At 42.7% G+C, this 16631-nt stretch overlaps 1 protein-coding gene across 11 annotated transcripts in view; it reads right to left on the bottom strand.

Annotated features, from left to right (window-relative positions):
* Positions 1-16631, bottom strand: part of CSGALNACT1 (chondroitin sulfate N-acetylgalactosaminyltransferase 1) — a 335010-nt gene that overhangs the window by 185828 nt on the left and 132551 nt on the right. For 6 of the 11 annotated variants that reach the window (XM_080794800.1, XM_080794795.1, XM_080794796.1 and 3 more), the window contains one exon: positions 6131-6224. The gene's annotated coding sequence lies outside the window, so the exon portion shown is untranslated. Of the gene's footprint in view, positions 1-6130; positions 6225-6424; positions 6874-16631 lie in introns of those variants that run through there. The other 5 variants (XM_080794791.1, XM_080794801.1, XM_080794798.1 and 2 more) reach the window with 5 other exon arrangements.

Below are 16631 nucleotides of genomic sequence, written 5' to 3'. Positions count from 1 at the left end.
CTTACAAGCAAAAATCCTAAATAATAGCCAACATTTTAATTTGTCAAGAAATAGAATTTTAAATATTAATTATCATTATAGTCTAAAAGAATAGATATTTTAAATATTAATACATAAGAAAAAAGACCAGAGCCTCAAAGTGAAGATTATTCCTTCAGAGTGAGTATTAGCTCTTTGAAAAACATCACCTTACTGTTCTCATTTTTCTGCAGATGACTGGCACATTCACCAGAAACTGAATTCCAATCCAAGAACTGACACTCCATAACCACAAAGTGTATTTAAAGTCTAACTTGTAGTAAAGTCTCATTTGCTTGTTGAGTTGAAAATATGCAACTCCTTATTAAAAGATTTAAGTGTAAATATTAATATTTCTAATTGTCACATATTTTTAAGGAGCTTTAGAAAAAAATTTTAATGTAACAATTTGGATTAGATGGTTTCCTAATAGTAAAGAAGAATTTAGTGTTTTCTGGTGGCCCTAACCATGCAATCCTGTCTATAATGTTAAAAAATCTAGGTAATGGGGCACCTGAGTGGCTCAGTTGGTTAAACATCCAACTCGATTTAGGATCAGGTCTTGATCTCAAAGTCAGTGAGAATGAGCCCTACATAGGGCAAGATTCTCTCTCCCTCTGACCCTTCCTTCTACCCCCACCACCCACCTCCCCAAACCTCCCCTCATGTGGGCTCTCTCGAAAAAAAAGAAAGAAAGAAAGAAAGAAAGAAAGAAGAATCTAAGTAACAATTGAGCTAGAAGTTTCCACAAGGTTATAATTCTTTCCACTGCCCACCTCCACCTCTAATTTTCATCCCCACTTTCCCCTCAAACCTTTACACACAGCTCCTGAATTAGATCCCTGCCTTCCCTCCTCCACAAACATGTCCCTAGGCTGACAGGATTCGAGTTTCATTTTAAATTCTTCAGGAAAGATATTACACACTGGGTCAGAACCTTTGAGTAAAAAGAGAGCTGCTTCCTGGGTGTCAAGTGAACATCTTGAAATTTCATCTGGTGCTCTTTCAAGCACCAGAGTGTTATTTAGTTTTAGAGTCATGATTTTCCACATAAAACGTCCATTAGTGTGATGGGAAAAAAAAAAAAGACTGACTCCTTATGAGCAGGCTCCTTATGAGCAATCAAATGAAAGCCTGGAGTCTGCTGTGCCCTCTGCTTGTGACAGAACAAACATTTCTGCCCTTAATCATACAAGTAATTTTTTAAGTGTCATACAAGTATTTCTAGATGAGCAGTAAGATCCTATTATCTTTGTTGAAGAAAAACAGGTGAGAAAGTGGGTAATTTTGAATCAGATTTTAATTGCAAATGTAGGCAAAGATAAGAAAAGGAATAACAAGGTCTGGAAGGAAAGTCCAAAGATCTTATCAATGTAAATCTGGTCTGTTTTGGTTACATAATACATGTTTAAATAAAAAGTGATTTAAAGATCTGAGCAAATGAAAAATAAAACGTAAGGAAGGAAAAGTCCCCAAATCAAAGAAATTCAATTTTTTTTTAAAGATTTTATTTATTTATTTGACAGAGAGAGATCCCAAGTAGGTAGAGAGGCAGGCAGAGTGAGAGGGGGGAAGCAGACTCGCCGCTGAGCAGAGAGCCCGATGTGGGGCTTGATCCCAGGACCCTGGGATCATGACCTGAGCTGAAGGCAGAGGCTTTACCCCACTGAGCCACCCAGGTGCCCCAGAAATTCAATTTTTTTAAAGGATTAATTATCTTTTTTAAAACCAAGATCTTTGACTTTTTGTTATTTTTAATTTGGTAAGACACATATAACATAAAAGTCACCATCTCGATGATTTTTAAGATTTGTAATATATCTATTCGAGAGAGAGAGAGCATGAAGAGGAGCAAAGGGAGAGGGACAAGCAGGCTCTGTGCTGACCACAGATCCTGCCGCAGGGGCCCCAATCCCAGGACCCCAAGACCCCAAGACCATGCATGACCTGAGCTGAAACCAAGAGTCTGACACTCAACCGACTGAGCCACCCAGGTGCCCCTGCCATCTCAATGATTTTTAAGTATATAGTTTAGAAGTATTCAGTACATTCACAGTGTTGTTCAACAAACCTCAGAAGTTTTTGTCTTGCAAAATGGAAACTCTACCAATTAGACAACACAGCATTCTCCCCTCCCCCTGCCCCTTGCCACCACCATCCCACTTTCTGTCCTTATGAACCTGAAGACTCCGGATACCTCACGCAAGCTGAGACCTATAATATTTTATCTTTTTTTGTAGCTGGCTTATTTCACCTCACATCCTGTCCTCACGGTTCATTCATGTTGTAGCGTGTGGCAGAACTTCCTTCCTTTTTAAGGTAGAATGCTATTCTGCGATGTGTATAGTCCACATTTTGCTTAATCTGCTTATCTGTGGATGGCCAGGTGGGTTGCAGCCAACCTTCTTGGACTTACGTTTCTAATACATGAAACTAAGTGGGAACTGGTGCTGAAGTCAGAACACTTGGGTTCAAATCCCTCCCCTCCCGCCTCCATAGTAGCTCTGAAAATATACAAGTTAAGACAGAAGAAGGTAAAGGAAAGGTAGGTATACCAAGAAGCACTCAGCAAATTAAAATACTGACATTACAGGGCACCTGGGTGGCTCAATCGTTAAGCGTCTGCCTTCGGATCAGGTCATGATCCCAGGGTCCTGTGATCAAGCCACACACTGGGTTCCTCACTTGGCAGAGAGCCTACTTCTCCCTCTACCACTCCCCCTGCTTGTGTTCCCTCTCTCACTATATCTCTCTCTGTCAAATAAATAAAATCTTAAAAATAAAATAAAATACTGACATTACTAGGTTCTGATGAGGGTTTTCGATACCATAAAGTCATCCAAACACTTGTTTGTGGCTACAAATAAGGACAAACACAGGCGAGGTGCTGAAACTGCAGAGACTGAGCCTCCTCTGAGGACAGTGCTGGCCACGGGACAGCTGTCTAACTGGTAAACAGGAGTAAACAGTGGGGAAATAAGGTGATAGGGAGGCACAATGGTCCAGCCCCTCAGTCGCTGGGGCTCAGGAAAGGTCTTTCAGAGCTGAGTCCTAGACAGGAAGGGAGTCCGGGACAGCAGAACCAGACGCAGATGTGAGAGGCTGAAGCACAAGCTTGGGAGAGAGAAACTAAGTCGATGGAAAGGGAATCTCAATAAGCGGAGCCCCAAAAGAGAACAGAAAGACAAAACACAAGGCCTAATTAAGTGTCAATCAACAGAAAGTAATGAAAACCTACTAGAAGGCATGCATCGCTTCATACCCATTCTGGTGCCAGTGTGAGTCTCCCGGCCCTGGCTTGCCTGGAGTAGCTTCAACTGCTGAAAACAAATTGTGGCTCAGGAGTATAAATTAAAATTGAAGCAGCAAAAGCTGACACTCATTAAAAGCTTACAGACTTTGTGTCACACTTCATGCCATTAAATGGAAATGTTTTTAAAAGTTGAAAACATATCCAAAAATTCATAAAACACAAACTACTCAAATCTGTTTTCTCAAATATGAGCAATGTGCCAAGCTCCTATATGATAGCTTCATATTAGTATTTACTTATCACGCCCACTTCACCCCAAAAAGGACCGAACCAGCCACCATCTTATGTCATCTGGTCATCACGTTTCAAGAGCTCCCGGAACTGTAAAGGACCTACAAAGTTATCTGTCTACAAAGAGAGTTTCTATGCCCCCAGACACTCCCCAAGGAACAGACTAGACCACCAACATGAGAACTGAAAGGCCTGTGCCCAGCTCAGAGGAGACTCCGAGAGACCCTGGGATGAAGAGTTGTGAACAACCAGGAGCATCAGGCAGGGACCAGGAGACATCCTTTCTTCACTTTTCCACATACTGACTGGCCCTTCCACTCCTGTCGTCAGGGCTTCCTAGGAGCTGTTTCTGAATGCTGGTGATGTTCATCGTAGGAATTGGTGCTGAAAGGTGAGAAAAGTTCCCCAGGAGAGCAGCAAGAAAATAGGGCAAGCAGAAAGAGGAGTGTGAAGACCACCAGAGCGTCCTCACGCACAGTGAGTGGGGGAGGGGCAGAAAGTAGAGATGGAGCAGGTGTGATCTGGAGCACACCTTTCCCTCGTCAGGAGGAGAGGAATTAGCATGTGTGGAAATGCAACACACTTCTGGGTAGGGAGAGACAGGAAACATATCAACAGGACATGGAGTAGGGGTGACAACATGGCGGGCAACAGCGGACGGGGAAGGAATGGTGTGGGGCCATAGGCTCTGCAAAGGATGTGTCTGTGACACCAGGACATCCTTATTGCCAACGTTTTATGGTAAATATTTGAATCAACAAGTGAACTGTCCTTACTTGAACTCCATGCTCACCAGGTGTTGGTGTGGCGGGTCTGCTGACCAGAAGAAGAACACAACCCAGTCACTCTTTTCCCAAATCACATGTTTGTTTCTTGCAAGTCTGGGGAAGGACCACTGCTGAGGGACAGTCAAGTCCCTCGGTCTGAAAAGGCCTCAATCTATAAAGGGATGTTCCTGGAAGGCTGGCTTTCCCAAGTTGGTACTGACCAGGTAAAGCCTTGGCTCCTTAGCAACTTCCCCTCTCTCTGCTCAGGGGTCCACAGCACTGTGAGTACCACTAAAACCCTGCTCGGGCTGCAGCTCTGCCCGTTGGCCTCCCAAGCCTTCCACGTCTTGCTACTCTAACAGTCTTGGACTAGAGCACAAACATCCTATAACTTTGCATTTGCCCAGCTCGACCTTAGCTTCCTATGGCTTCTCCATTTTGTAAAATTGACTTGGCTCTTTTCTATTCTTATCTCAAGATTTTAATAATTAGGGTCTACATGATGTTCTACTGACACTGTTTTCTACATCATCCAAGCCATCCCCCAAAACATGAAACATCCCGAGACCAAAGATCAGAATAATTTCCTATGTCCCTCAAGTTGGCCTTGAATTGCTTAGGCCTGATAGCCACATGACTTTCTACTCGGAAAAGAATCGGTAAAGAATTATTCTTTTATTTTTGTTTGTATTATTAACTTTTGGCCAAGGTCATTTTTATTTTTCTATTGATAGTAACTCAGTTACAATCCCTTTTATGCTCCCGCACACTCCATTGTTTTAATGCAAAGCAGTTCATTAATGTAAAATCAAATCAGATGCTTTGACTTCCATTCTTTCATTTTAATCAGTGTGACAAAAATAAAAACAAAACAAAGCAAATCCTGAACAAAACCTCTACAGAAATTTGTTAAATGAAGAGGAAAGGTGAGAGGAGCCTCTTGAAAATGCGCACATGCTGAGCACAACTTACCTATTTTTACTTTTATGTCTGTTGAGCCATTTCTAAAGAAAACTAGAAAAGGTTTGCTCTGTTGAAGACAGAAGCCATGCATACAATTTCAGATTTCATACTGTTGCATTTCAACATTAATGATGTCCCTAAGGTTCTTGCTTTTTTTAAGTTTAGTCTTGCCAAATGTAATGAAATATCTTATCGCAGTGAAACTCAAAATTACTGGTTATAAGAGCAGACCTAAAACAATGTTCCACAGCTTTATATTTGTCCCCAGATGAAAACCAACCATATAATCCATTGGGCTACTATGCCCCAAGATTCTAGAAAGTATACCCCTATGATGTAAGTTAGAAAAGAAGAGCATTCTTCAATTTCCTAAACTACTTTACTTAAAGAACTATTTTGTGGCATGGTCAGAATTATGGTGCCCATTTGATTATGGGCTAACTATTTGAGAAAGCTGAATAGTCTGTCACAACTTCCAAAAAGAGAACAACTCTTCCTATTCAAGCGAATATTTTTTAAGAGGAATTAAGTAATTCTTCTAACTACATTATTGGCTTAAGTCATCTGCCACCATGAGAAGAAATAAATTCTAAAGAAGTTGGTAACATTAAATGTACATTATAAGCTTTCCAAAGTGAATAAAAAGATTCCAGGCAGCCAAATAATTGAACTACTTTGAAAAAGTACTCATATCTTAAAATAATAATTTGTTGTTAACCAAGCTATTGAAAGTAAAATGAAATTGAACACATTTCAAACATAACCAGAATACGGAATTCAACTCAGACCATACCAAAGTTCATTTCTTAAGTTATCTATGATGAGCAGACTCACTTACCTGGAAGTATAAGAAAAGCAGCTTAGCCTGGAACTACATCGTTCCTCCTCTGGGTAAAAATACCTTGGCTTCTTCCCTTGAAACGGAAAGGAATCTAAAACAAAAATAAATAAATAAAATAAAAATAAGAAGTAGGAGCCCCCTGTGAATTCCCATGTCTCCGCTCTAGGTGATACTACAAAATGGTAGAAATTTAAATCATTTAGGATATAAAATACAATTCATCCCCCACACCCAGGACGGTATTTCCCCCTCCCTATTTTGGTGGATAAAATACAAAATATTTGTACACACACGCACACGCACACGCGCGGTTTGAAACAAATGGCTGAAGCCCCACAGAAGTGCTGAGGGCGAGCCCCCGACTGAAGAAGGAGCCTCCCCCGGAAAGCCCACCTCGCCTGAGAGAAACGCGCCCGCGGCCCGCGCGCTGCGTCTGCGTCTGCGCCCGCGGCTGTCCGCGCCGAAGTCCCTGGGCTTCCAGGTCGCGGTCGGAGTGAAAGTGCCGCCCCCTCGGCAAGGACCGCGTGCGGCGCCACCGCTTTTCTTTTTTCTTTTCTTTTCCTTTTTTTTTTTTCTTTTTCTTTTTCTTTTTTTAATATTCTCATGGAATGCAATGTTACAAAAGAGCAAATCCTCCTTAAAGTTCTGCCCGAGGGGCGGAAAGGGCGCGCGCGCTTCTAAAGGGTCCCGGAGCGCCTAGAAAGCCCCGCTCCGGGGCGCGCATCTCCCGCCCCGCCCCCCACCCCGGGTCCGGCGCGCGACTGGCGCTGTCGGGCGGGCGCGGCGGGGAGGGGGCGCACAACGCGTCCCCGAGCTTCCCCGGCCCCCGCCCGCCCGCCCGCGCCCCCCCGCGCCCCCCCCCCGGCGCTCCCCCAGGTCCCCGCAGAGTGCGGCAAGGCGGGGACGGGCGGCCGCCCCGGGCCACCCCGGCCTTTAAGGAACGACGCTGGAGGCCACAGATGTGTGAGCGAAGGTGAAAGCGGACGGGAAAGAGGGGCAGGAACACGTTCTGGAAGCAGAGGCAGGGAATGTTCTGGAAGGGGACTGGGCCTCCTGTTGGGGAAGCGCTCGTAACTACACAATGCGATCTTCGATGGGTTAGCGGTCCCCCTTCCCGGGAGGGCTCGCGGTCTGCTCTCACGTCGTCTTTACAGTTCAAGGGACAGCGAAAAGGAAACAACACGATTGTTCCCGTGTCACATGCGGGAATAAAGAGGGCCAGAAAGCCAAGACAGGACCGAGAAGCCCGCGGGCTGCCACCGCTCGTCCTTTCTCCACGGGCACAGCGGACGTGTCCACAGCGGTTCTGACACATTTCTGCTCCTCCCAGCGCCTAACTTTGAAGGTTTTCTCCGAGGCATCCCCATGAAGAGGACAACTCCGCGTCCGTTGGGATCCGCGCCCGCCTCCCAGTTTACGGTGGGTTTGAGGTTAAAGTGGGCTCAGCCAGCGCCAGGGCCGTCCGGGGGGGGGGGGCAGGAACGGCGCCCTCCGCGGGGACTCGGGGCTCGGGGCTGCAGCTCGGCCTCTCCTGGCTGTGCTCTCTCCACCGACACTTCCGTCCCTGCTTGGCTAATTAATCTGTGTCCAAATGGAATTGCTGTTGGCAGAAAAGCAGCCATGCCAAAGTGGAATAGACCTGAATCTGAGTTGTTTTCCATCCTTGACAACAAATAATGTTATTCCAGCGCCTGCAGGCCAAGAGTTGAAATGAGTTTATAATTTGGCTTCCAATCTCACATTCTCATTCTCCACTGCTTAAATTTTCTTTTCTGTCTTTTAGCATGCAGGGGGCAGCTTCAGAGGCTAAATCACTGACACGGTCTTTATTGATATCCTTAATGAATATCCTTTGCCATCTAAATAAAAAGGGGAAACATCCGCATCGTCCAAAACCACACTTGTTTTAATAATGAAACTAAATAGACTGTCGGCTCATACCTCCGTATGATCATTAATAATCTAATTTGTACTTCTCTCTCCAGCAACTTGAAGAGAAACATTCACAGTTTTTTCATCCACACACAGTAGTGTACATTCATCCGGCTTCTAAGTGCCTGGCCCTCGCAATGGCAAACCACAGGGTGAGAGCCCCAGGACGGCCCAGCACCGCCCTCTTTCCCTAGTGAAAGAACTCATTAAAACTCCGATCCTTGGCTCTGGGAAGTACATTGTCTCCTTAGCAGTTCCAAACATCATGTTCCCCCAGAAAGCAGTCATCCCAAGTTAGTGATGGAAAAGGAAAGAGACAGGAAGGCAGAAACACTGACAAGACTCCCTCAGAGATGGGGGTGGACGGCGAATTGGCATCATGGAAAATTACTGAAGGTAAACGGAAAGTCCGTTAGGGAGAAGTGGGTGTGTTCAACTAGACACATCATCTATTAGAAGAAAGGCAAGGGACACCAACGGCACGGCTACCATGTGCCATACCCTGTCTAGTTGCATTACATAGGAACTCATTCGACCCCCACAACAAGGCTATGCCTATGTACATTAATATTCCCATTCTACAGATGGAGAAAGTGAGGCTCAAAGGGGTTAAGAAACCTCCCTACGAGTACATGCTAAAGCCAGGATTTTCCTGACTTTAGAACCAAAGCTCTAGAGAGAAAAAGGAAAAGCAAGCCCTTACTTTTTCTATTATGCAACACTGTCTTGGCTGCAAGATCTGGTCCTCCCGTGTGGTTCTCTAAGACTGTATGGGACCAACAGGGGCTTCAACTGCATTAAAGCGGGGGGCTGGCAGATACGCCAAAGGTGGCCATCGAGGCCTTGAGAACACAGCCCCTCCCTGATCCCCTGAATCCTTCATCCTTATAAGAAATCACAATGACAAAAATACACTCTTGGATGAGTCTTCCTGGGTATCAAAGAAACAATTAGAATTGTTCAAAATAAAATCTAAATCCAAGAAAACAACTGCAGGTGTGCGGATATAGTGCCCTGCTTTGTTCCATTGAGAAAATAGTTCTCAACAACATCCTTCAGTCTAAACATCTGTAGCCAGATCTGAGGTACCCTCTCCTATCTCCAATGCCCTGTGTGTTCTCAGTCGTTTGGCATACAGAGTGAGGATGATGGAGACAATTATGTGGATTCACAAGTTTTAATTATGGTAAAAAAGTAGGCAAGAGAAGGCCAATGTGCAGAGAGAGGCTGGGAGAACGTCCATGGAACAATCACATACTTGGATGTGGAAGTTTTCCGGCAGGATTCTAAAGGTTAGGAAGTCCGTCCCACCACAGTCCCACAGTAATAGAGTCTGACATACATTAATTAACAGGACTCCATAAATAAGTCATCCTTTTTTTTTTAAAGATTTTATTTATTTATTTGACAGAGAGCGAGAGATCACAAGTAGGCAGAGAAGCAGGCTCCCTGCTGAGCAGAGAGCCCAATGTGGGGCTCGATCCCAGGACCCTGGGATCACGACCTGAGCTGAAGGCAGAGGCTTTAACCCACTGAACCACCCAGGCACCCCAATAAGTCATCTTTTAACCATATTAAAAGGAGGCTACCAAAACTCAACTAGTGAAAACAGCAATAAAATGTTGAAAATGAGTACGCTGAGATCAATAATATTTTAACAATCTAGCAACCCATTCTATAAAATGTACAATTCCTAAGTGAAAGTTCACAGCAATTTAATTTCTAAAGAGCTTCAAAAACACAATCGATCCAATGGTACAATAATACCTATTCATGGGCCTTAAGCTCCAAGGCTTCCTCACCTTCATAAATGCCAATCTTTAACTCTTTAGTCCATCTAAACCCCACATGTGTCAGATACATTGATTTCTGAAATGTGAGAAATAAGCAAGGAAGATGAACAAGCCCTTTCATCATCAATGTGCCAAAAGCAACAAAAGAAAGGCACCAAGATAGGCAGAGACTAGATATGTGTCTGCCAACTCAAGCTACCTGTGAGATTTTTCTTTGTGCATATGTGGATAATAATGTATGTTTTTAAATCTTAATGGTAATGTTTTTTATTTGTATAAATATGTTATGGTACTAGAAGACAGAGCAGGGATAGAGTCAGAAACTATGCAGACAACTTCTAAAATTATCTTTCTTAAGATTTGTTTCAGAGGGGCCCCTGGGTGGCTCAGTCAGTTGAGCTTCCAACTCTTGGTTTCAGCTCGGGTCATGATCCCAGGGTCGTGGGATCGAGCCCTGTGTTGGGCTCAGCACAGAGTCTGCTCTTCCCTCTCCCTCTTTCATTCCCCTCTGCTTCTGCCCCTGTCTCCCTCACTCCCATGCCCTCTCTCTCAAATAAATAAAATCTTAAAAACAAAGAATATGTTTCAGAAAAGAAAGTGCCCTTGCATGCTACCCATTATAAATCACATGTAACTATATTCTTGACCACATTCTTTCCACATTAAATAATTATGCTGAAAATAGTATGTTTTAGAGCACAACTGACTTTAAAAGTCATGAGTTTCTCCAAAAATGTTGCTCTTCTGTTATCCAGTGAAATGAAAAACAGGATCGCTGTGTCCTGGTCTAGCATGTACAGAAGCAGACTAAATAAGAAGATATCTCTTTATCTCTTTCTTATTCCTAATCCTTCCAGTGAAGGAGGTCACTCTTATTTTCTTCAATTTTTCATTCTGATAAATGGGGATAATCTCAGATACTCTTTGCAGAACTATTGAGACTATCAACAAAATTATATTGCTAAACTATTTGAAGTCTCTTTTTAAGTGTACAGGTCTAGAGCAATTGAATTACTGGGTATTGACCCCAAAGATACAAATGTAGTGATCCGAAGGGGCACATCACCCCAATGTTCACAGTAGCAATGTCCATAATAGCCAAACTGTGGAAAGAGCCCAGATGTCCATCAATAGATGAATGGATAAAGAAGATGTGGTATATATATACAATGGACTATTACTCAGCCATCAGAAAGGATGAAATCTTATCATTTACATTGATGTAGATGGAACTAAAGGGCATTATGCTAAGTGAAAGAAGTCCATCAGAGAAAGACAATTATCATACGGTTTCACTCATGTATGGAATATAAGAAACAGCCCAGAGGACCATAAGGGAAGACAGGGAAAACTGAACGAGAAGTCATCAGAGAGGGAGACAAACCATGAGAGACTCTTACCTTAGGAAACAAACTGAGGGTTACTGGAGGGGAGGTGGCGGGGGGAATGGAGTAACTAGGTGATGGGCATTAAGGAGGGCACGTGATGTGATGAGCACTGGGTGTTTACACAACTGATGCATTACTAAACCCTACATCTGAAACCAAGGATGTACTATAGGTTGGTTAATTGAATTTAAATAAAAAAATAAAATGTGTGGGTCTATTAATACCTTAAAGGGTAACAAATCATATGTTATTTATAAAGATTTACCCAATGCCTCCCAAGCTAGGCATTGGGGTCCCTGTGGGATCCCTGTTTGAGCCATCCTCACATTATCAACCCGTGAACCAGGAGCACGTTCAAGAATGAAATGGCTCACATCCGACACAGAAATCCAGATAATATACTGTTAAAACAGAAAGGAAGACGGCCTAATTTGAACTTGGGAGGACAGAGTTATCTGTAGCCTCTTGGAAAGAAACTACATTGCTCTGTTTGCCATTAGCTGTGAGCCCACTAACATCATCTCTCTCCTAAATCCATTAAGAGGCACACAGTTGCTGTTCCTCCGTAAAGCGGAGCTCCTTTCCAGCACACGGCCCGCAGTGCCGCAGTCGGACTCATGGGCCGTTGTTCATCTGATGAGATGTGCTCTCCGAATATGTTCTTCTGGGCCAGCTCCTCCCCGTTCAACCCCACAGCTGTTCGACAGGTGCTGAGTACTATTGCCGATGCTAATGAGGCATGAACGGTGTTTCAGGGAGATCTGCTGCACTTCGTCCCAAGTAGAACAATAGATTTGGATTCTCATCAGTTAGGGACTGAATATTTGTGTCCCTCCCAAAATTCGTACTGAAATTCTAATCCCAGTGTGATGGTATTTGGAGGTAGGGCTTTTCCAAGGTCATTGGGTCATGAGGGTGGAGTCAGCCCTCATGAGTAGGACCAGTGCCCTGAGAAGAAGAGGCCAGAGAGCGAGCTAGCTCTTTGCTCGCCATGTGAGGACACAGTGAGAAGTCAGCTGTCTGCAACCCGGAGGAGGTTTTTCACCAGAACCTGACCGTGGTGACACCATGACCTTGGACTTCCAGCTTCCAGTGCTGGGAGAAATAAATGCCTGCTGTTGATAAGCCACCCCGTTCATGGCATTCTGTTACAGCAGCCCCAGCTGACTAAGACATCATCTTAAATGCATTCCTGTGAGACTTTAGATAAGTCCACTGCTTCTTCACCTGTGTTTCCAGGCTGTAAAATAGAGGGTTTGGCCTAAGTCCATGATTCTCAGTGAAGAAGGGTGATCTTGATCTGTTGCTGGCCACCCACCCTAAGAATCCCTGTGCACAAGAAGATATGTTACAGCTGGGAACAAGCGGCCCAGACAAATGATGAAGATACAGGACAGCGTTTAGGCTGAGATGCTAAGAGTAGGGAAGGGAGCTTTAAAATGGACAAGCTCAAAGAAGACACAATGCTCAAGAAGTATAGCTCATCAAGGTGCAATGTCCCAGACAACGGACCCCTGCGCAAGGCAGCTCAGAGAGAACGAGTCATACAGTGCAACTCCTCACACCCCCGCACACCAGTCCCAGTACAACAGGAACACTGAGAGGGTGTGGGTTTGTAGTTTGGAGAGCAGAGCCCGGGTTCCAGTTCTGCTATTAAGTTCTTAGGACCTGGGGCTAGCCATCTGCAAAATGAACATTGGGACCAGGTAATGTCCAGGTAACCTTCAGGTAGAGAAACCACACCTTCTTTTCATTGTTCATTAGAAAGCTCTACCTACCACTAGAATACCTGTAGCTTCTTTAAGGCTGGTACAGACATCTTTACTACGGGCTCAGTTTTTAAATGACTGTATTCCCAGGCTTCCCAGGCAATAAGAGCACTCAGGACAACGGCTCAGAACACAAGTTCAAAATGCAGAGTGGGTAAAGTTTGTTTTCTCTGGCATTATGATTCCCTCTGGCTAAAGGCTACCCTCCACACTGCCAAGTCTCCAGACTTCTGGCGCTGAGGCTTGATCAATAGCATTCACAGGGCTCGTGACACTGTGATAGATGAAGAAATTAAACCTTTCACCAAACTTCTATGGGCGTTTTGAATGGTAATTTTTATCTTCTTCCTTCCCAGATGCAGGAATGTCAATAGTTGAGAGATACTGTGGTGTTGGTAAAAAGTCATTATAAAATTTGACTTGCCTCCTAAATGATCTGTCATTATTTTGCAAATGTATTACTTCTGCTGTATCAATTTTTTAGTTTATTTCACGTTATGCTCCAGTTGCAAGGGAATTGAGAACATACTGTCCACATTTTCAAAAAAAGGACTACAACATTAACAGGGTAAATATTTCACTGTAAAAATAAAAACTGTAAATATTTATATAATTGAATTTATTCAATCAATTCATTCGGTTAGGCCAATGGAAGTATGCTCTTTCTAATATTGATAGCAAAGAGACAGGAGAAAATTTTAATCTCAACCTTTGAGTAGATAAATAGTAATACTGCTTATGGACACCATTCTTGAAAACAAGCGTTCAGAATGCAAACGGGTGTTACGGGTGTTACGCTCAGGGAGCCTAAATTGCTATGTACTATTTACTCTGTATACTGGACAGCAATGAAATTGAAAATAAGAACAGGAACCATAAAAGACTCAATCTCAAGAAACAGACTGAGGGTTGCGGGGGGGAAGGGGGATGGGAGAGGGTGGTGGGGAAATGGACATTGGGGAGGGTATGTGCTATGATGAGTGCTGTGAAATGTGTAAACCAGACGATTCACAGACCTGTACCCCTGGGGATAAAAATACATTATATGTTTATTAAAATAAAAAAATTAAAAAAAAAAAAAAAAAAAAAAAAAAAAAAAAGAAAATAAGAACAGGAAACACAGATATTTAATCAATAAATATTTTTAAATCATCAAAATATGTTGTCACCCCCATCATGGCCAGTTAAGCAAGACAGAGGTAAAGAGTGAACAAAGGAAAAATTGTTGAGTACTCAGCAATAGAAACAAATAAGCAGTTGATACACATACCAACATGGATGATTATTATGCAGACTTGAAAGAAGCCAGACAATAAAAAACATACTATATGATTCCATTTATATAAAATTCTAGCAGATCAGGGTTTGGCTGAGAATGGGGTTGGGGGTTGGGAGGGACCAGGATGGTGGGATTACCTAGGGGCACCCAGAAATTCTGCTGGTGATAAATATGTTCATTGTCTTGATTTTGGTGATGGTTTCATGTGTATATCAAAACCAATCAAATTACATACGTTAAATATGTGGGTTTATTACATATCAATTATACCTCAATAAAGCTATAAAAATTACTGAAAGACAAAAATAGGAAAAAAATTTAAAGATACAGAGTAGCTAAATTTGGGGTAGTTAAGATAGCTGTTCGATGAAAAGCTACAGAATAAATAAGCTACTCTAGATCCATAAAGGACTATCAGAGAAAGATTTCTCGTTGTTGAAATTTCAGGAAGTTTTACAATCCCAGAAAAGCCTTTCTGAGCACCTAAGGACCATGCCTAGATAATACCCATTCCTTCCTCAAAAAATAAAAAAAAAGTTCTTTCCTTAAGACTTTTGACAGAAAGAGTTCTAACCATCCCCAGAACAACAATAATAACAGGCAGCATTTAGTGAGAACTTACTATAACCCAGGCCCCCATCTAATGGGGTATCTCATTTAATCCTCACCTAAGGGCCCTAAAACATAAGTACTATTACGATACTCCATTTTACAGATGATACCAAAATTCAGAGAGGCTAAATAACTTGCTTCGTGTCAGTCACCATCCCAGTGGTGAAGCTGGGATATGAACCATGGGATGGATATGAACTCTGATTCCAGAACCAAGCTCTTGAAATTAAACTTCTCCTCCTCTGCTAGACAAACAGGATCCTGGAACAATGCTATAGATCATGATTTGCTGACTCACACCTCTGAGGGCTTAAAGGAACTCTTTGTGAATTAAAGGGCTACATTTCTAAGTCTGAAGGCTAATCTTTTGCATGATAGATGCAGAAAAGGTCGGTAATGAAGTGATGGTGAAAGGTAAGGGTAATTCAGCAAGGTAGAGCAGGAAAAATAAGGGCCAGAAATCAACAGACTTGGTTTTGGCCATGTCCTCACTGGTGACTGTAACCTTGGGCAAGCCGTTCCTGCCCCTTGGGTCTATTTCCTCTTTGGCAAAATTAAGAGTTTGGACTAATCGATTTCTAAAACTCCTTCCAGCTCTGTGATTCTTGCCAGCCCTCTTTTGGGGAATATTACTTGCATTTTGTAACTTGCGTCAAAAATTTTCCATGCCACCAAACGCATTTCAGATACAAAGCTTCGTCAGTATCCTAAAACACCCAGAGTCCTCTCACACCTAGCAAAGTCCTTCATTATTTCCCAAAGATGTTCTACTCCCAGGGAAAAGAGGAGCATCCTTCCACCTGGGTCTGCCATGTTCTCTTGTGCACTCCAACAGTCTTTCACTGCACAACCACTAACAAGTTGATTTAGGCGTTCCAGTGATGAAAAGGAAGTACCCCACCACCCAGCACCTCATTCCATTTTCCCTGTGAAGCTTCTGACATCTGAAATGATTCAAGGTACTTAGTATGTTATGACTGTAGGTGCCCAATTCCATTTATTTCCATTCCTATTGGTTCTCTAAAGTGGCTATTCTCTCTTTGCACTAAAAACACATCATTTTCTCTTTTTAAATGATGGATTTTGTGACCCTTTGGGGAGACATTAAAAAAAATAAGAGCAACTAAATAAGGCAATTGTAAACCATTTCAGCATCTATAAAAACCTTCTCCTTTATCACAAAAGAAAAGAAAGAAGAAAAAGCAGCTGGAAAAAAAATGCAGCTGATAGGGAACTTGATACCTTTAAGAACAACTTCTCTCATGAATTTTCATCTCCATATTTTGGCATTTTAGCTGACTTGGAAATTATTTCTAGGAAAAGCATTTCTTGAGAGTGATAACTCCTTTCACAATGCATTGGTGAGGCAACAGCTTCAATATCATCAGGAACACGTCTATTTTTCTATAACTCTACGTATATATCGGCTGTACATTTTTATTCTGTATTTTATACACTATTTTCATAGATACCCTGTTCTATCTCAGAACATGCAATGTCTTTATTTTTATAGACTCACGTGGCAATCATTATACTATAATAAACCAAAACTTAAAATATAGATCACCCCTTCTCCACATAGAACTGGAAATTTACAAAATTCATTTCTAACCTTTATCATTGCACAGCTATAGGTTTTATGTGGTTGTATTCATTGAGTGCATCCTAGTTTCTAATTTTTTTGCTTGAATTCTCCATATATCTACTTAGTCCATGTATCTGTCA

This window comes from Martes martes (genome assembly GCF_963455335.1).
Source record: "Martes martes genome assembly, chromosome: 2".
Classification (NCBI taxonomy): Eukaryota; Metazoa; Chordata; class Mammalia; order Carnivora; family Mustelidae; genus Martes; species Martes martes.
Note: the sequence above shows the minus strand (reverse complement) of the source record. Positions and strands in the feature narration are given on the sequence as shown.